General features: G+C 38.9%; 1 protein-coding gene across 4 annotated transcripts in view; it reads right to left on the bottom strand.

Moving 5' to 3' along the window:
• The window catches only part of BTBD9 (BTB domain containing 9), a 482,019-nt gene that overhangs the window by 437,485 nt on the left and 23,488 nt on the right, over positions 1-21,046 (bottom strand). Inside the window, exon 1 of one of the 4 annotated variants that reach the window (XM_063707577.1) lies at positions 17,538-17,719. The exons of the other annotated variants lie outside the window; for them this stretch is intronic. The gene's annotated coding sequence lies outside the window, so the exon portion shown is untranslated. Of the gene's footprint in view, positions 1-17,537; positions 17,720-21,046 lie in introns of those variants that run through there. 4 annotated transcript variants of the gene reach the window in all.

The following is a 21,046-nucleotide window of genomic DNA, read 5'->3' on the forward strand; positions in this document are numbered from 1 at the left end:
TTTACCTACAAAGTGATAGTTTCAGTCTACCTATGTGTATTTCAAAAAGTATGCTGGCCAGGCACAGTAGCTCATGCCTGTAATCCCAGCACTTTGGGAGGCTAAGATATGAAGATCATTTGACACCAGGAGTTCAGGACCCTGTCTCCACAAAAAAATTTAAAAATTAGCCAGGCATGGTGGCATGAGCCTGTAATCCCAGCTAATTGGGAGGCTGAGTCAGGAGGATCACTTGAGCCCAGGAGTTAAAGGCTGCAGTAAGCTATGAATGTGCCACTGCACTCCATCCTGGGCAACACAGCAAGACCCTGTCTCAAAAAAATAAAAAAGAAAAGAAAGAAAACCAAATTAAAGTTAAATGGATTAGGAAACAAAGAGGCAAAAAAATCAATATTTGCAGATAATGACTGCCCACATGAAAAATCCATGAGAATCAACTGAAAAAAAATTAGAGAAAATAAGAGGGGTTCACTAAAGTGACCACATAAAATAATTATATGAAAATACCTAGCATTCTTCCATGCCAAAAACAACTAGCTAGAAAATATTAGTAAAAAGATCTGCAATTTATAATTGCAAAACACATGTAACATGTAGCAATAAACTCATAGGACATGTAAGGAAATTATAAAACTCCACTGAAAGATTTAAGAAAAATACAAAGACATAAGTTGTTTGGGGATAGAATGATCCAATATTATAAAAAGATCCATATTTTCAACTTACCATAGGTTTATCAGGACGTAACCATATTGTAAGTCTAGGAGCATCATTTATATAAATGTAGCATTTCAATTAAATGGGGGAAAATAAGGATTTTTTTCAATAAAAGGTATTGGCTAGCCATTTGGAAAAAAGTAAGCTGAACAGTCACATAACAGTACAAAATGAAATATATATGGATGTCAGCTTCAGCACTTTCTGTAAAGCAAAAAAACTGGAAAAAACCCTGAAGGCCCATTTAAAGAGAATTGGTTAAATAAATAATGGTATGTCTATATAATGAAATATTATAAATTATGTAAAAAGAATAAAGTTAGATACTAACGAACAAAAAAATCTTAAGTATGTGTATTTACATGCAAAAGACAATCTACAAAACAACAGTATAGTGAAATATCTTGTTTAAAAAAATACACTGAAAAAGAAAGAATATAAGTCAAATTGTTAACCAAGGGTTAAAGTCACTAGACTGGGGCTGTTGGAAAGTTTTACATAGTGCACTACATACTTTGTAATGTTTACAAATTTTATAATGTTTATTTGTAGTAAAACTATAAACAAATATTTCAGTAAGTTTGGCCACAAAAGTACAAAATAAATTGCTTTGTTTGTGAGACAACAAGTGTTTGGATTTGCCATAAGCAATAGAAATTGATTTAGTGACTAAGACAGAAATGGCAAGCAGAAGGGCTATGTATTATCTCCACAGAGAAAAATTAATTAACAACTTGAAGGCAAGGACATAAAGTTCATTACATTAAAACTGGCAAGAGAAAAAAAAAGTTCATTACACTAAGACAGGTAAATCAGATACCTGGGTAGCATGGCCTACTAGGACACTCCATCTGATATATCCCAACTAAAGATCTTCACCTAAGAGAGTTTCAGTCTGACTTTTTCTAGACTTAAGGCAGATTTTCCCAGATGCAAAGTGTTCTTCAATTTGCCTCTACTGACTGTCCTGGAGTCTAAACTTGCTGTTCCTCACAGCATAGGGCAAGGGTAATGTATTCACTCAAACTGTTCCCTCAAGGTGGGAGGAAGAACAGTAGGACGGCAGGGGGACGAAGGACTTACACTGAGAATGGACAGGAATATCTCAACTAGGAAATGGTACCTTTCACGGTACCATACACAATTATTAGCTTTGGATTCTGGGACCTCATATGAATTTACTTACCAGGGATGGTGGCACAGAAACTATACTATTTTTCTTGGCTAGTTAACTTTCATGAATTCAAATGCACTAAAAATCAAAAATGACTAAAGCAGCAGTACTAAAGTCCTGAGGGTTATTGCCTGCTTATTATTCAGTAAGAAACCAACACCCATTTGTTCTAACCAAAATAATAAACAATGTCCATCAATACACTGAGAGTACCATATGTAGTTCATAATGCTGTAACGTTATAATTGCCCTTTAAGGGGGAAAAAATCAAGTTGACCCAAACATCAATTTCTTTACTTAAAGCTCACTTATACAACTGTTTACAAACTTTAACCAGAGCTAACTACATTTTTTAGAATTAAAGTTTATTCTCCAGTGTTTAACCAGGAAATAGTCAAAGAGCAAAGTTCCACAAGGTGGAGACGCCAAAGAGTCCTTGAACACTGTATGAATCTCCCCTGGGAAGCCCTCTCTGCCAGGTGTATTTCCTGACTGAAAAGCCTTTACGGGAAAAAAGACCTTCTGCTCTTTAATTGCAAAATATAAATGATCTTTCTCTTGAGGAAAGAGATAGCATTTACAAGCATATGGTTTAGCAATTTCTTTCTGGTCTTGGTACCCATGTGCTGTGTAATTTGAAGTAGTATTCCTTAAACTTTAAGTTAATATCGCTTAGGGAGATAAATGATGTCCTGTCTGCATCTTAAACACTCTCCAAAAAAAATCACATTCTACTTCTCACAGAAAGGATACTTCACTTCTCTTGATATATACTCTACCCCTGTCATCCAAAAGTCTAAGGAACAGGTGAAGACTGACCGTGCTGCTAGATGTAACCTTGACTCTGATATTTTGCAAACCCAATTCTGAACCTTGCAGAAGAGAATTATCCTCCAGCCAGTAAAGTGCTACGTAAGAACATGACTGGAGTTCACATGACAGGATTCCTGACATACCTTCTTCTCTGGGAAAGATTTTGAATGTCCAGTTAAGCTCCAAAGTCTTGTCATTCTGTAATTTTATGTTTGTAAATAAATGTTTATAAATATGCTCAGGTTTGACCACTAAAGAATGGTATCATAAAAAATATTTGACAAAATTATTTTATTGAGCATGCATGTAATTCCAATTACCAGTTAACACATTGATTCTCCACTTCTTTGCCAATGAACAAACTAGTTTCTGAATACGTATATGATTCATTCAATTAAAGATTTATTGAGCTCTCTCTACAATACAGGCTCAGTGCTAGGCGACAGAAACACAAAGATTAATAAAAGTCTCTACTTTTGAAGAACTCATTGTCTACTAAGGAAAGTAGGACCAGATAACAAGTAATGTAAATTCTAAAATTCATAGGGTGGCTATGATTTTATGAAATTTAGAAAGTCAAATACTTCCATAAGTACCATACCAAAACAACCACAAACACGCTAAATAGAATACTAAATGAACAGAACTCAGAAAATTATCAGTTATATTCTTATATGAGAGTAAGGGTTAATATTCAAATAATTGGCTATGTGCTCTCCAAAGTGGGCTGCTCATATTCGAGGGAGACTGCAATACAAACCACAGGAGTTTGGAAAGAAAACATTAACACTTATATTGATGTGTTTGTATGTATTTATTTTAGACATGAGGTCATGCTATATCGCCCAGGCTAGACTCTTAGGCTCAAGTGCTTTTCCCGCCTTAGCCTCTCAAGTAGCTGGGACTACAGGTGCACACAACCATGCCTGGATTCATATTAATTTTTAACCTAGAAAAATGAGAATAAAAATCAGCTTTGCTAATTCTTTTTTTTTTTTTTTTAAAGGCAATCTTGCTCTGTCACTCAGGCTGGAGTGCAGTGGTGTGATCTCGGCTCACTGCAACCTCCACTTCCTGGGTTCAAGTGATTCTCCTGCCTCAGCCTCCCGAGTAGCTGGGATTACAGGCGCACACCACTATGCCTGGTTAACTTTTGTATTTTTAGTAGAGACGGGGTTTCACCATGTTGGCCAGGCTCGTCTCAAACTTCTGACCTCAGGTGATCTGCCTACCTCAGCCTCCCAAAGTGCTTGGGATTACAGGCGTGAACCACCATACCCAGCCAGCTTTACTAGTTCTTAGTAAGTGGATGGCACTGCCTCCTTCTCATGATCTACATGTCAAAAACAGTCATTTGTGTCATAAAATAAATAGGTGACTTGAGAGAAGAGTGGGAATTCCACAAAGATGCAGGGCTGAAGGTAGTGTCCTTACTTGTGCATGGGAAGTATTAAGTTAACATGTGCTTGCTTAAGTGAATTTTCCAAATGTTATCTAGTTTTAATTAAATTCTCTCTCACAAAATGACAAGTGAATTATAAAAAGGTTCCCACAGTCTGGGCAACATAGCGAGACCCCTTATCTACACAACTTTTTGTTTTAAATTAGCCTGGCATGGTGGTGTGCATCTGCAGTCCCAGCTACTAGGGAGGCTGAAGCAGGAGGATTGCTTGAGCCCAAGAGGTCGAGGCGGCAGTGAGCCATGTTCATGCCACTGCACTCCAGCCTGGGTGACAGAGCAAGACCCTGTGTGATGGTTAATATTGAGTGTCAACTTGATTGGATTGAAAGATGCAAAGTATTGTTCCTGGGTATGTCTGTGAGGGTGTTGCCAAAGAAGATTAACATTTGAGTCAGTGGACTAAGAGAGGCAGACCCACCCTCAATCTGGGTAGGCACCATCTAATCAGCTGCCAGCACAAAAGCAGGAAGGGTAACAGCCGACTTGCTGAGTCTTCTGGCCTCCAACTTTCTCCCATGCTGGATGCTTCTTGCCTTCGAACATCAGACCCCAAGTTCTTCAGCTTTTGGACTGTTGAACCTACACCAGTGGTTTGTCAGGGGCTCTTGGGCCTTTGGCCACAGACTGAAGGCTGCGCTGTCGGGTTCCCTACTTTTGAAGTTTTCAGACTCGGACTGGCTTCCTTGTTCCTCAGCTTGCAGAGGGCCTATTGTGGGACTTCACCTTGTGATCGTGTGAGTCAATACTCCTTAATAAACTCCCCTTCATATATACATCTATCCTATCAATCCTGTCCCTCTAGAGAACCCTAATACACCCTGTCTTAAAAAATAAAAAAGGTTCCCACAATGAAACCACTGATTGAAGATAATATAACACTGTCAACACAAGCAAATAATAAGAAAATGGCCAATATGACAACTTTACTACTTACTGGTAGTAAAGATTTTATAAGAAAGTGACCTTTGATTATTTTAAATGATTAAATCATTTGAAACATACAATATAATTAACAATGAACCTCCACACAAAAAGCATTAAAATATTTGTTGACTAAATATATATTCGTTGGATGTATTAATCTGAAAACAAGCTTAAAACCAAATTAGAATCTGGTAACAAATTAACCATTTTATAGTAGGGACACTGAAAGTACTTCTCACCTAACAATAATGGCTACTATTTATTGAAGACTTACTTATAAGCCAGACACAGTCCTAGCATTTTTACATATATCATCTTATTTAATATTCAAAGAATTGAATTAGGTAGGTACTTTTAAAATATCCATTTTACAGACAGGAAATTGAGACACAGACAAGATTCGGTAATTTGTCCAATCACACACCCAATAAGTAGCAGATTCAGAAAGGGTTTGTCAAGGTCCTGAACTTATAAAACCTTGCTAAGTAAATGTAAGATATCAGAAATGATTCTGACTCTGACTTCTAGACCTGTCAGCTAACTCCTCAGAGCAGCAGTTCTCAAACTTTAACATACCATCTTCAGACTAGGCAAAATATGCAAGGGTGATAAGAATGAAATGCTATTTTTCAGTTCTCTTTGGGAAGATTATACATACATGTACTTTGCTAATACAAAGAGAATAATTCATATTGGAACTGCAATGTACAATCTAGTTACTTAAAAGTTACAAAACAAGAATACTGGGAGGAGCCAAGATGGCCGAATAGGAACAGCTCCGGTCTACAGCTCCCAGCGTGAGCGACGCAGAAGACAGGTGATTTCTGCATTTCCATCTGAGGTACCGGGTTCATCTCACTAGGGAGTGTCAGACAGTGGGCGCAGGCCAGTGGGTGCGCGCACCGTGCGCGAGGCGAAGCAGGGCGAGGCATTGCCTCACCTGGGAAGCGCAAGGGGTCAGGGAGTTCCCTTTCCGAGTCAAAGAAAGGGGTGATGGACGCACCTGGAAAATCGGGTCACTCCCACCCGAATATTGCGCTTTTCAGACCGGCTTAAAAAACGGCGCACCACGAGACTATATCCCACACCTGGCTCAGAGGGTCCTACGCCCACGGAATCTCGCTGATTGCTAGCGCGGCAGTCTGAGATCAAACTGCAAGGCGGCAGCGAGTCTGGGGGAGGGGCGCCCGCCATTGCCCAGGCTTGCTTAGGTAAACAAAGCAGCTGGGAAGCTCCAACTGGGTGGAGCCCACCACAGCTCAAGGAGGCTTGCCTGCCTCTGTAGGCTCCACCTCTGGGGGCAGGGCACAGACAAACAAAAAGACAGCAGTAACCTCTACAGACTTAAATGTCCCTGTCTGACAGCTTTGAAGAGAGCAGTGGTTCTCCCAGCACGCAGTTGGAGATCTGAGAACAGGCAGACTGCCTCCTCGAGTGGGTCCCTGACCCCTGACCCCCGAGCAGCCTAACTGGGAGGCACCCCCCAGCAGGGGCACACTGACACCTCACACCGCAGGGTATTCCAACAGACCTGCAGCTGAGGGTCCTGTCTGTTAGAAGGAAAACTAACAAACAGAAAGGACATCCACACCGAAAACCCATCTGTACATCACCATCATCAAAGACCAAAAGTAGATAAAACCACAAAGATGGGGAAAAAACAGAACAGAAAAACTGGAAACTCTAAAACGCAGAGCACCTCTCCTCCTCCAAAGGAACGTAGTTCCTCACCAGCAACGGAACAAAGCTGGATGGAGAATGATTTTGACGAGCTGAGAGAAGAAGGCTTCAGACGATCAAATTACTCTGAGCTACGGGAGGACATTCAAACCAAAGGCAAAGAAGTTGAAAACTTTGAAAAAAATTTAGAAGAATGTATAACTAGAATAACCAATACAGAGAAGTGCTTAAAGGAGCTGATGGAGCTGAAAACCAAGGCTCGAGAACTACGTGAAGAATGCAGAAGCCTCAGGAGCCGATGCGATCAACTGGAAGAAAGGGTATCAGCAATGGAAGATGAAATGAATGAAATGAAGCGAGAAGGGAAGTCTAGAGAAAAAAGAATAAAAAGAAATGAGCAAAGCCTCCAAGAAATATGGGACTATGTGAAAAGACCAAATCTACGTCTGATTGGTGTACCTGAAAGTGATGCGGAGAATGGAACCAAGTTGGAAAACACTCTGCAGGATATTGTCCAGGAAAACTTCCCCAATCTAGCAAGGCAGGCCAACATTCAGATTCAGGAAATACAGAGAACGCCACAAAGATACTCCTCGAGAAGAGCAACTCCAAGACACATAATTGTCAGATTCACCAAAGTCGAAATGAAGGAAAAAATGTTAAGGGCAGCCAGAGAGAAAGGTCGGGTTACCCTCAAAGGGAAGCCCATCAGACTAACAGCGGATTTCTCGGCAGAAACCCTACAAGCCAGAAGAGAGTGGGGGCCAATATTCAACATTCTTAAAGAAAAGAATTTTCAACCCAGAATTTCATATCCAGCCAAACTAAGCTTCATAAGTGAAGGAGGAATAAAATACTTTACAGACAAGCAAATGCTGAGAGATTTTGTCACCACCAGGCCTGCCTTACAAGAACTCCTGAAGGAAGCACTAAACATGGAAAGGAACAACCGGTACCAGCCGCTGCAAAATCATGCCAAAATGTAAAGACCATCGAGACTAGGAAGAAACTGCATCAACTAATGAGCAAAATCACCAGCTAACATCATAATGACAGGATCAAATTCACACATAACAATATTAACTTTAAATGTAAATGGACTAAATTCTCCAATTAAAAGACACAGACTGGCAAGTTGGATAAAGAGTCAAGACCCATCAGTGTGCTGTATTCAGGAAACCCATCTCACGTGCAGAGACACACATAGGCTCAAAATAAAAGGATGGAGGAAGATCTACCAAGCAAATGGAAAACAAAAAAAGGCAGGGGTTGCAATCCTAGTCTCTGATAAAACAGACTTTAAACCAACAAAGATCAAAAGAGACAAAGAAGGCCATTACATAATGGTAAAGGGATCAATTCAACAAGAGGAGCTAACTATCCTAAATATATATGCACCCAATACAGGAGCACCAAGATTCATAAAGCAAGTCCTGAGTGACCTACAAAGAGACTTAGACTCCCACACATTAATAATGGGAGACTTTAACACCCCACTGTCAACATTAGACAGATCAACGAGACAGAAAGTCAACAAGGATACCCAGGAATTGAACTCAGCTCTGCACCAAGCGGACCTAATAGACATCTACAGAACTCTCCACCCCAAATCAACAGAATATACATTTTTTTCAGCACCACACCACACCTATTCCAAAATTGACCACATAGTTGGAAGTAAAGCTCTCCTCAGCAAATGTAAAAGAACAGATATTATAACAAACTATCTCTCAGACCACAGTGCAATCAAACTAGAACTCAGGATTAAAAATCTCACTCAAAACCGCTCAACTACATGGAAACTGAACAACCTGCTCCTGAATGACTACTGGGTACATAACGAAATGAAGGCAGAAATAAAGATGTTCTTTGAAACCAACGAGAACAAAGACACAACATACCAGAATCTCTGGGATGCATTCAAAGCAGTGTGTAGAGGGAAATTTATAGCACTAAATGCCCACAAGAGAAAGCAGGAAAGATCCAAAATTGACACCCTAACATCACAATTAAAAGAACTAGAAAAGCAAGAGCAAACACATTCAAAAGCTAGCAGAAGGCAAGAAATAACTAAAATCAGAGCAGAACTGAAGGAAATAGAGACACAAAAAACCCTTCAAAAAATCAATGAATCCAGGAGCTGGTTTTTTGAAAGGATCAACAAAATTGATAGACCGCTAGCAAGACTAATAAAGAAAAAAAGAGAGAAGAATCAAATAGACACAATAAAAAATGATAAAGGGGATATCACCACCGATCCCACAGAAATACAAACTACCATCAGAGAATACTACAAACACCTCTACGCAAATAAACTAGAAAATCTAGAAGAAATGGATACATTCCTCGACACATACACTCTCCCAAGACTAAACCAGGAAGAAGTTGAATCTCTGAATAGACCAATAACAGGAGCTGAAATTGTGGCAATAATCAATAGTTTACCAACCAAAAAGAGTCCAGGACCAGATGGATTCACAGCCGAATTCTACCAGAGGTACAAGGAGGAACTGGTACCATTCCTTCTGAAACTATTCCAATCAATAGAAAAAGAGGGAATCCTCCCTAACTCATTTTATGAGGCCAGCATCATTCTGATACCAAAGCCAGGCAGAGACACAACCAAAAAAGAGAATTTTAGACCAATATCCTTGATGAACATTGATGCAAAAATCCTCAATAAAATACTGGCAAACCGAATCCAGCAGCACATCAAAAAGCTTATCCACCATGATCAAGTGGGCTTCATCCCTGGGATGCAAGGCTGGTTCAATATACGCAAATCAATAAATGTAATCCAGCATATAAACAGAGCCAAAGACAAAAACCACATGATTATCTCAATAGATGCAGAAAAAGCCTTTGACAAAATTCAACAACCCTTCATGCTAAAAACTCTCAATAAATTAGGTATTGATGGGACGTATTTCAAAATAATAAGAGGTATCTATGACAAACCCACAGCCAATATCATACTGAATGGGCAAAAACTGGAAGCATTCCCTTTGAAAACTGGCACAAGACAGGGATGCCCTCTCTCACCGCTCCTATTCAACATAGTGTTGGAAGTTCTGGCCAGGGCAATCAGGCAGGAGAAGGAAATAAAGGGTATTCAATTAGGAAAAGAGGAAGTCAAATTGTCCCTGTTTGCAGACGACATGATTGTATATCTAGAAAACCCCATTGTCTCAGCCCAAAATCTCCTTAAGCTGATAAGCAACTTCAGCAAAGTCTCAGGATACAAAATCAATGTACAGAAATCACAAGCATTCTTATACACCAACAACAGACAAACAGAGAGCCAAATCATGAGTGAACTCCCATTCACAATTGCTTCAAAGAGAATAAAATACCTAGGAATCCAACTTACAAGGGATGTGAAGGACCTCTTCAAGGAGAACTACAAACCACTGCTCAAGGAAATAAAAGAGGATACAAACAAATGGAAGAACATTCCATGCTCATGGGTAGGAAGAATCAATATCGTGAAAATGGCCATACTGCCCAAGGTCATTTACAGATTCAATGCCATCCCCATCAAGCTACCAATGACTTTCTTCACAGAATTGGAAAAAACTACTTTAAAGTTCATATGGAACCAAAAAAGAGCCCGCATCGCCAAGTCAATCCTAAGCCAAAAGAACAAAGCTGGAGGCATCACACTACCTGACTTCAAACTATACTACAAGGCTACAGTAACCAAAACAGCATGGTACTGGTACCAAAACAGAGATATAGATCAATGGAACAGAACAGAGCCCTCAGAAATAATGCCGCATACCTACAACTATCTGATCTTTGACAAACCTGAGAAAAACAAGCAATGGGGAAAGGATTCCCTATTTAATAAATGGTGCTGGGAAAACTGGCTAGCCATATGTAGAAAGCTGAAACTGGATCCCTTCCTTACACCTTATACAAAAATCAATTCAAGATGGATTAAAGATTTAAACGTTAGACCTAAAACCATAAAAACCCTAGAAGAAAACCTAGGCATTACCATTCAGGACATAGGCATGGGCAAGGACTTCATGTCCAAAACACCAAAAGCAATGGCAACAAAAGACAAAATTGACAAATGGGATCTAATTAAACTAAAGAGCTTCTGCACAGCAAAAGAAACTACCATCAGAGTGAACAGGCAACCTACAACATGGGAGAAAATTTTCGCAACCTACTCATCTGACAAAGGGCTAATATCCAGAATCTACAATGAACTCAAACAAATTTACAAGAAAAAAACAAACAACCCCATCAAAAAGTGGGTGAAGGACATGAACAGACACTTCTCAAAAGAAGACATTTATGCAGCCAAAAAACACATGAAAAAATGCTCATCATCACTGGGCATCAGAGAAATGCAAATCAAAACCACTATGAGATATCATCTCACACCAGTTAGAATGGCAATCATTAAAAAGTCAGGAAACAACAGGTGCTGGAGAGGATGTGGAGAAATAGGAACACTTTTACACTGTTGGTGGGACTGTAAACTAGTTCAACCATTGTGGAAGTCAGTGTGGCGATTCCTCAGGGATCTAGAACTAGAAATACCATTTGACCCAGCCATCCCATTACTGGGTATATACCCAAAGGACTATAAATCATGCTGCTATAAAGACACATGCACACGTATGTTTATTGCGGCATTATTCACAATAGCAAAGACTTGGAACCAACCCAAATGTCCAACAATGATAGACTGGATTAAGAAAATGTGGCACATATACACCATGGAATACTATGCAGCCATAAAAAATGATGAGTTCATGTCCTTTGTAGGGACATGGATGAAATTGGAAACCATCATTCTCAGTAAACTATCGCAAGAACAAAAAACCAAACACTGCATATTCTCACTCATAGGTGGGAATTGAACAATGAGATCACATGGACACAGGAAGGGGAATATCACACTCTGGGGAATGTTGTGGGGTTGGGGGAGGGGGGAGGGATAGCATTGGGAGATATACCTAATGCTAGATGACAAGTTAGTGGGTGCAGTGCACCAGAATGGCACATGTATACATATGTAACTAACCTGCACAATGTGCACATGTACCCTAAAACTTAAAGTATAATAAAAAAAAAATGTAAAAAAAAAAAAAAAAAAACAAGAATACTGTTGACACAAATATGCATCAATATATACTACAGGGTTAAGTGAACAACCTATAAGAAAAATAAAGACTAAACAGTAATTTATAATGAAAAATTAAGAATAGAAACCAATATAAAGCTCAACTCAACATACACTGATGATATATGTATTTCTAAAATGCAAAGTAATTCCATTTTATGCATGTTCATATGTTCATATGTGGAGCTTTGCAATGTTGCTACACGTTGGATAGTATCCAAACTTCTTAGTAGAAAACTTAAATTAGAAGCCTTTGTAAACTGTAGTATTATGCTAATGTGGGTTTATGTATGCCACATTTTGCATACTCTTAATGCTTCACTTGATTGGTTATCAGTAAGTTGCCAAAGGATATACATAAATGAAACACTATGAGATTTTCTGCTATTTGCCAATATGTTTCGGACCAGTGGCCTTGGGCCATCTTTTGAGAAGTGTTCTTCTAGACTATGAAATGCTCCAGGCTCACTTTGTATAATAACTAACTCTGTGGTGGCTGGGAGAAGCTACTCCTTTATTATTTATTATTTAATCACAAAATATCAAGACTCCCAAGGCAAAAAAAAAAGGCCCAATTTATAATTTGCCAAATTATTTTTATTTCAGTTCAAGCCCTCTTCAGTCTCTCTGGATTCAATCTCTTATTAAAACAACCTTTCCCAAGTAACTATGAAAAAACAAACAGAATCATTCAAATCTTCCAATAAAATAAATATCAAACGACCCAACTGAGCTTCATTCTGATTTTAAATTCCCCCAAATCCTGAAACTTCCTTCTTCCTCTTCCTTCCCTTCAGAAAGGATCAGGTACAAAAACTTACCAGATTTTCATAATCTAAGTTCTAAATGTTTACCTATAAACTACCTTATTCAGTCACAAACATTCCCCTCAGTCTCTTACTTCTCATTTGCTCTAGTATATGACTCCCTATAAGGCAATATCCCATAAAATAAGATGACTTTTAGGAATGACAAGTCATAGATTGCAACTCTAAGAAGTTGCTATCACTTATAGATCTCAGAGATTATATAACTATCCTTTTCCATACTCTCAGCCTTATTAGTCCCAAGCCATTGAAAACTGCATGATCTGTATTCTAGGAGCAGAAAAATACATGCACCTAGAGCCAAAAAGCAATGAAAAAGTCACGATGAGTGCAGAGGTTATTAGTTGTAATAATATTTGAGAATACAAGACAAGCCATTTCTGTTTAATTTCTTCAGCGGCAACTTATGGGTCTGTAATATTCTTGCTCAGATTTAAATTATATGATATTTTCCTAATTAATAAAGGTTATTATAGCATGAACTCCCATTAAAGCAGTAGAATCATCAATTGCAGCAATTTAATTTCTTTGTAGCAAAGCTACTGTGAACATTTGCATTACTGTCTGTGTAAAGGAAATTGGCTTTTCATTTGTAGAATGTTATAAAAATGTTCTACTATGCATACTTTGACTACTGTTTGTTAAACCTAGTATCTTGGCTATTTTCTGTGGAATTGTAAAATAAAAAAAGATCAACTCTGAGAAATTTGTACAACATAAAATATTGATTTATAAGTTTATTTGTGCCATTCTAGAACATAATCTAAAGGAAATGTTCCACAAATTATACTAGTATTTTGCTCTTTTTCCCCCTATATAACCTCTTCCTCATTTGTTTTATGAACATTGACTTTATTCTAACTCCAACATAACATTCTGTACTGTGATTTTAAAAAAAGAAGCAGCAGAAGAAAAAGAAACTCAGAAACAAGTATCCCCATGCAGTCTAGGAGTTACTGTCCAAAACCTACAGCCATTGACTGCCTGAGCTAAGGGGCCACTGAATTGACCAAGAATTCTTCCAAATCCAAATCTACAGTGTGTATGTAAGAATAAAGGAATGAACAGGCACAACTCAAGCCAACAACTTCATTTTAAGAACAGAAAAAGCTTAGGCAAAAAGAGTTTACAGCCTGGGCAACAAAATGAAACCTCATCTCTTCAAAACAAACAAACGAAAAACTAGCCAGGCATGGTAGCGCACACCTGTGGTCCCAGCTACACTGGAGGCTGAGGCAGGAGGTTCACATGAGCCTTGCAAGTCAAGGCGGCAGTGAGCCATAATCACACCACTGCACTCCAGCCTGGGTGACAGGGCAAGACCTTGTCTCAAAAAAAAAAAGAGTTTAAGTCCAAGAAGTCCATGTCTCTAGACTTTTCCTATAAAACTATCAGCCTTTAATGTTTCAAATTTAATTTTACCACCAGACTTCCACAAACCCCCAAGAATAAGCAAATATGTGGCCTGCCTTTCACCTTCTATGTGTACATACACTTCACCTACAGTGTGGGACAATAAAATCCAATTAAAAAAAGACAGAGAATATATTTTTTCCTTCTGTTTTAGAACAAAAACTCTAAAGGGTAGTGGACGGTTCTTCTGTATTCTGTTCACTAATACCCTCAAGACACTAATGAATAATTGATGAGCTTATGATTAGACTGCTATCCTCAGTTTTGAACAACATTCATGGAACAAATTTAATTCACATCTAATATTGAATTCTCTTTCTTTTATCATGATTGAAATATGCATCAAGGTTGATCTCTGTTCCTTAGAATTTCATCAGTTGGTTCTTTACCTAAAGTCATAATATTGGTATTTGACCAACTCAGCTAAAGCACCAACTTGGGATGTCACTGACACAAATTCTCATAGCCCATCAAAAGAAGATATTGGAACTATGCCTTTGTAACAGAAGCTTACAATGCAGGTACCTTAGAAATAAATATACTGACACAAGAAGAGAACCTATTTACACTTTATAAGCAGAATACTGTCTGAAGGTCATTTCTAAAAGAAAAAAATAAATTGTGGTTAATAAATTTTTTAAATATTGTTAGATTTCATTAGTTGAAATGGCATCACATTATTTGACAAATATAAAGCCATCAAGTGTAGCAGAAATGTTGTAAAAGACAAATGCCAGCAGAAATGTTGTAACAGATAAATGCCAGCTTCTCGAAGTGTATATAAACCAAGAAGCTTATGTTTTACTTGGCAAACAGGAATCAGCCGCTGATAACAAAACAAGATTCATAAAATACTCTCTTTGCTGTAGCCATGGTAAATCTAAAGCAACCCATACGCGCTGTGGATAAAGTGAGATTTAAGTAATTAAAGAAGGTAGCTTTTTAAGGATATTAAATGAAAGATGTTCCATGCAGACAACACAGCAAGGGGAGGAGACACTCAGTGGCACTAATGGAAAACGTGAGACTGAAAAGGAGGTTTGTTCTGAGTAGCAACAGAGAAGAGACAGAAACAAATAAACACTGTGGTAGATAGAATCTTACAATATAAAATGTGCCTAAACTACAATGTCTTCATAGGAACAAAGATCAGAAATGGAGAAGTGCTCATAGTTCTGTGGGGGTTAAGATCTGGGCAGATCATTTTAAGTCCCTTGAAAAAGGGAAAGGGAGATTAGGCCACATTCTGTAGTCCTTCAAGCTCTAAAACTGTAATAAAATCATGTATGTAGGAAACAATGTTCTCATATACTGTTGTAAGTATAAACTGGTTCAGCTTTTTGGAGGTCAGTTTGGCAGTCTATCAAAATTTTAAATATACATTTCCTATGGCCGAGCAATTTAGTTTCTAGAAATATATAAGGTTATTAATTACAGCATTGCTTGTAACTGCAAAAAAAGGGGGCGGGGGGGGGGACTAAACGTCCATCAATACGGTGAATGGAAAATATATTACAGTGCATCTATACAATAGAGCCATCAATAAGAATGGAATAGATCTATATGTTCTGACTTGAGCACCAAAGCATGGTCAGTGACATAAGCAAGCAGACCTCATACAATAGGATCCATTTATTTAAATATATGGAATACATGTGAGGATATATGTGTGTTTAAATACATATACGTATATGTACATGCGTGGTATCTAGAAGGTACCTAAATATTTATTAAGTAAACACAGACATAGAAAAAAGAATTCCAAGCACACACATCGTACTGTTTACAGCAGTAACCTCCAGAGAGGGAAGTGGGAATGTAGGAAGATAGGGAATGATTGGGAAGTTTTATGATTAAACTTAATGTATTTCTCAAGTGTTTCCTTCTTTTATAACAAGAATGGATTTCTCTTTTACATAAATGACATTTTGAAAAATTTAAACAGTGGAAATTACTAAAGAAATATTTATCAAAAGGATGCATTTTTTAAAATGCATTTTCTTAAAAATATAGATGACCTCCTACTTGTACCAAGAAACAGTGCAATGAGACATGAGCAAACACTGATGCAGACAGAATTTTAGTTAACAAGAGACTTTTTAGAATTAGCTAAATATGTGTCCAAATGCAAATCCTGGAGGGCAGTGACTAGGTCTTTCTTCCCGGTGTCCCATAAGGATGCAATAAACAAGTATGACATTAAACACAAATGTGAGACTCCATGTGAGTCTCAGGAATTGATTATAAAATATACATACCCATCTTAAAAATATCCCTCAACTATTTATCATCAAATATTTTCATTAGGAAGTTCTCCATTCCCCTTGTATTCAGTGGGTATTTAGTTTCCTCATTTCTACTTTACTAACCAAGGTTATACTCCCTTATCACACTTTGTATGTTTCTCATTTTTTTCCAAATATATTTAAACTTACAAAACCACTTAATTATCATACTGCATCTTTCTTGGTGTTTGCTCTCAAAGTCTCTAGCGATTTAGGTTTTTTTTCCAACTGTCAAGTCTATAAATACTTTGAGTGGAATGTAAACAAACCTTAACAACGCTATTATCCTGAGAATCAACACCTTAAAATCTCTACATATCACTATTCAATTTTTCCATTCACAAAAATATAAAACTCATGGTCAGGTGTTTCTAGACGGTGCATAGGTGTGCATTTTCAGAACACAGGAAGGGTAGGACTCTGTTCTTTCTACACTTCTATGTTATTTAGTTTGTTAGTTTAGTTATAATGGGTAGGACCTATGAAAAGCAAGTGTTTAAGAATGGAAGTTCATGAAATAAATGATTCACATAGCTGAGTTTCAAGAACGTCTGCTCTTCAACTAATATTCAAGCCAACAACTGGTAAAGGCCTATTCTGAGCCAAGCCCAGCCTAGTCACAGTGGTATAAAGAGCAGTTAATACCCAGATACCAACTAATCAAGTTTATTATCCTTCTCTTGTGCTGTAACTTAGAGATCATAGGCAAAAGATAACTGCAACTCCTTCTCCAAACACTCCCTTCGCAATCAACAAAAGATGACATTCCAAAAACAAATTATATATAAGCCTTTGAATTCATAAGTCTTTTCATTAGAAACAATGTTGCAATATCTGGTGGCCAGCCCACAAATGCCTATTTATTCCCAAGATGACTTAAGGAATGGAGTACTATGGAAATTAACCATGATGAGTAACAATGTGGGGAAATGCAGAGTCACAATTTAGAAAGAAAAAAAAATACCTTACTAGCTTCCTGGCAATAAAAGGACAAACTCTTTTCCATTCTCCACACTCTCCCCACCCCCAAATCCCCTTCAAGTCTGAGATGAAGGGGCCAGGGGCACTCTCTGTTATCAGACACAAGAATTACTACTCTTACCTTCTTCCCTTTCAATTGCCTTATCTGCTGATTTTCAGCAAACCAAGGTTTGCTCTCTTGGGCTCATGAGGCTGTATAATGCAGTGTCTAATTTCCTTCAACTCTCCTGTCCCTTTGGAGCTGCAATGGCCACAGTGATGGCCACTTGCCACATGTGGCTACCGAGCACTTGAAATACAGCAGGTCCAAATTGAGACGAGCTGTAAGTGTAAAATATAAATTGTATTTCAAAGACTTACTAAAAAAAAAAACATGTTTTTATTGAGTAGTTATCAAATTGGTAATATTTTAGATATATTAGTCTTCATAAAATATATTAAAATGAATTTCAACTGGTCCTTTCTACTTTTTTCATCAGAATAGCTATTAGAAATTTTAAAATTACATACAAGGTTTGCGTTTGTATCTCACATTATAGTGCTGTTTGACAGCACTGCTTTAGAGATTGGCTTAGGAAAGGCAATAAAGAGTATCCAAAGTCATACTGCCAGAATTAAAATCTCAGGCCAGGCGTGGTGACTCACGCTTGTAATCCCAGAACTTTGGGAGGCCAAGGCAGGTGGATCACCTGAGGTCAGGAATTTGAGACCAGCTTGGCCAACATGGTGAAACCCCGTCTCTACTAAAAATACAAAAATTAGCTGGGCATGGTGGCGGGTCCCTGTAATCCCAGCTACTTGGGAGGAGGTGGGGTGCAGGAGGTGGAGGCCGCAGTGAGCCAAGATCATGCCACACTCCAACCTGGGTGACAGGTTGAGTCTCTTTAAAAGACAGAGTGAGACTTTATCTTTAAAAAAAAAAAAATACAGCCCATATGGACACATGTATTACTCAATGACAGCATTTTGTGTATTTCCTGCACATTTTGTTTCAATATAAAAATGTCAGAGGGAGCCTGGGAATAAATGGTTAAGGGGTACTGACATTCCTGTAGCAATGTAAGGAACCTCAATCTGGACTCTGGGAGATGTGGGCCCTGCCTTTCCTATCAGCAAATCAGCTGTCCTCTTTGGCTTTTGTTAATCTCATTTGTAAATGAGAAGACAGGGCTAAAAGTTCTCTGAAGTCCCTTCCAGCTATGAGTATTCTCTTCCTCTCCTTCCAAACAGCTATGTCAAGTCTCACCAGAACCCTTACCACCATAAAAACATCCAACTTAAGCAGATTTTGCTGGTGAGGAGCCCTCCTGCTTATTCACCTTGTTCACCAGTTAGTGAGAGCCAGGGATATGGAGCTACTGGCTCTTCTGAGTTGTCAAGTCTCTCCTCTCATACCTCCAGGCCTTTTACTATTGGAACTTCTTGTATTCTCCTTGTCTGGCTAATTCCGCCTCTTTCAAGTCTCAGAACAAGCTTCAAGCCCTTCAGCAGAATCCTTCACTGATGCTGCCAATCTAGGTCACCTCTTCAGTCAGATTCTATTCCCCCATCACCGCCCCTATCATACCTTGCTATGATTTTGTTACGGACCTGTCTTGTTGGTTAGTAAGCTCCCAGAGGACAATAACCAGAACACAGAGGCTACAGGCACTCAACAAACGCTGAATAACATCTTACTCATCTTTACATCCCCAGCACCTCACAGTGACTGGCATATTTAAGACCCCAAAATTAACAAAAGAGGCCATACAGATATTAACAGACCTCTCTTCCAAATTCCAGACCCCTATATTACCACTGCCTACTTTACATTTGCACTTACTTTTCTCAAAGATACCTCAAAACTCAATTCACACTCTCTATGCCCCTCCCTAGTAAAAGCCTGTCCTTATGCAATGTTCCCTAGCTCAGTGAATCCGGCTGTGGAAGCCAGAAAGACACTGCCTTCGACCTCAACCTAATCCATCAGCAAGTCTTTTGTTTTTACCTCCTAAGATAGCTTTCAAGTCAATTTACTTCTTTGCAACTTCCATGCTACCATTCTAGTTCACTCCACCTTCATCTCTCACTCGGACCCTCACATAGTTCCTAAGTGATCTCCCGCTTTCCACTCAGACCTTCCTCCAAACTGTCCTCCATGCAGGAGCCAGAAAGAATTTCTCAAATTACAAAACTTGAGTATAAACCATTTCCCTCATCCTTTCCCTCCAGTACTCCTGTCCCTATTTAAAACCCTTCAGTGGTATTCCACGGCTCTTATCGTAAAAGAAGCACAGAAAAAGACGTTTAACTGGGCCTTCAAGGCCTGTGGAATCTGGGCCCTGCCTAACTCTAATCATTCCCCCTGACGTTCCCTAGCACTGACATGCTCCCTTATGCCACAGGGCTTTGGCATAAGTTGATCCCTTGTTGGGACCATGCTTCTTCTTTTCACCTTCCATCATCCAAGTGCAACTCAGGTGCCATTTCCTCATGCAGCCTTCCTTGACCCGGGTCTAGCCAGCGCTCTTGTCATCTGCACTTAGAAGGCTTTTCTTTTCCTTCACAAATTGTATCTCTTTGTATTTATACATTTCCACCCTTACATGCCATTTCTCCACATAAATCTTTTGAAAATATAAATCAGATCAGTCACTCCATTGCTTAAAACACTTCAGTGCCTTCCTATCTCATGCTGAATAAAAATCATACTCCACCAAGATCTACAGCTCTGCAACCCAACCACCTCCCCGAACTCATCTCCAACTCCTCTCCTGGCACATTGTGCTCCAGCCACACTGGCCTTACTGTTCCTTAAACACAGTCAAAGCTTATTACTGACTTAGGATCCTTATCATTACCTTCCCTCTACCAGAATGTTTTGTTCCAAAGCTTCACACTACTGGCCACTCACCATTCAGGTCTTGGCTCCCTAACCACCCTACATACCCTACTACCCCCTTCACTCCCATACCATTTCTAACCTTCTACTCCATTTGATTTTCTTCACTGCTCTTAGCCCTAGAAGATAACCTCCATGAGAGCATGGGTTCTGCCCTATTCACCTCAGTGCCTAGAAAAGTACCTGGCATAGAGGTACTCAATACCTGTGTGAATGCTTAAAGTAATTATTGCGGTCCTTTTTCAAATAACTGCACTTCACTGACAGTGAAGAGTTACACATATGAGGATGGGATAATGTTGGCTGTGGTAGGTAGAAATGTAAGATGGCTCCCAAGATCCCTGCTCCCAGGTACACACACCCATATAATCCCCTCCCCTTGAGAGTGGGCAGGACCTGGAAATATGATGGGATAGTTACTCCAGTAACTTTATATAAGAGTCTTGTAGCTGACTGGAGGGAGATTCTCCAACTAGCCTTGAAGAAGCAAGCTGCCATGTTGTGAGAGGCCCATTGGCTAGGACTTGGGGGTGGCCTCTAGGAACTGAAAGCAACCTCTAGCTAACAGCCAGCAAGAAAAGGAGGATTTCAGTGGTATAATCACAAGAACCAAATTCTGCTACCAACCACTGAGCTTAATAGAGGACCCTGAGCCTCAGATGAGATTATAGCCCTGCTGACACTTTGATTTCAGCATAGTAAGACCCTGAGCAGAGAAGCCAGTTGTGCCATGCTTGGACTTTTACTTA

This window comes from Gorilla gorilla, chromosome 5, assembly GCF_029281585.2.
Source record: "Gorilla gorilla gorilla isolate KB3781 chromosome 5, NHGRI_mGorGor1-v2.1_pri, whole genome shotgun sequence".
Classification (NCBI taxonomy): Eukaryota; Metazoa; Chordata; class Mammalia; order Primates; family Hominidae; genus Gorilla; species Gorilla gorilla.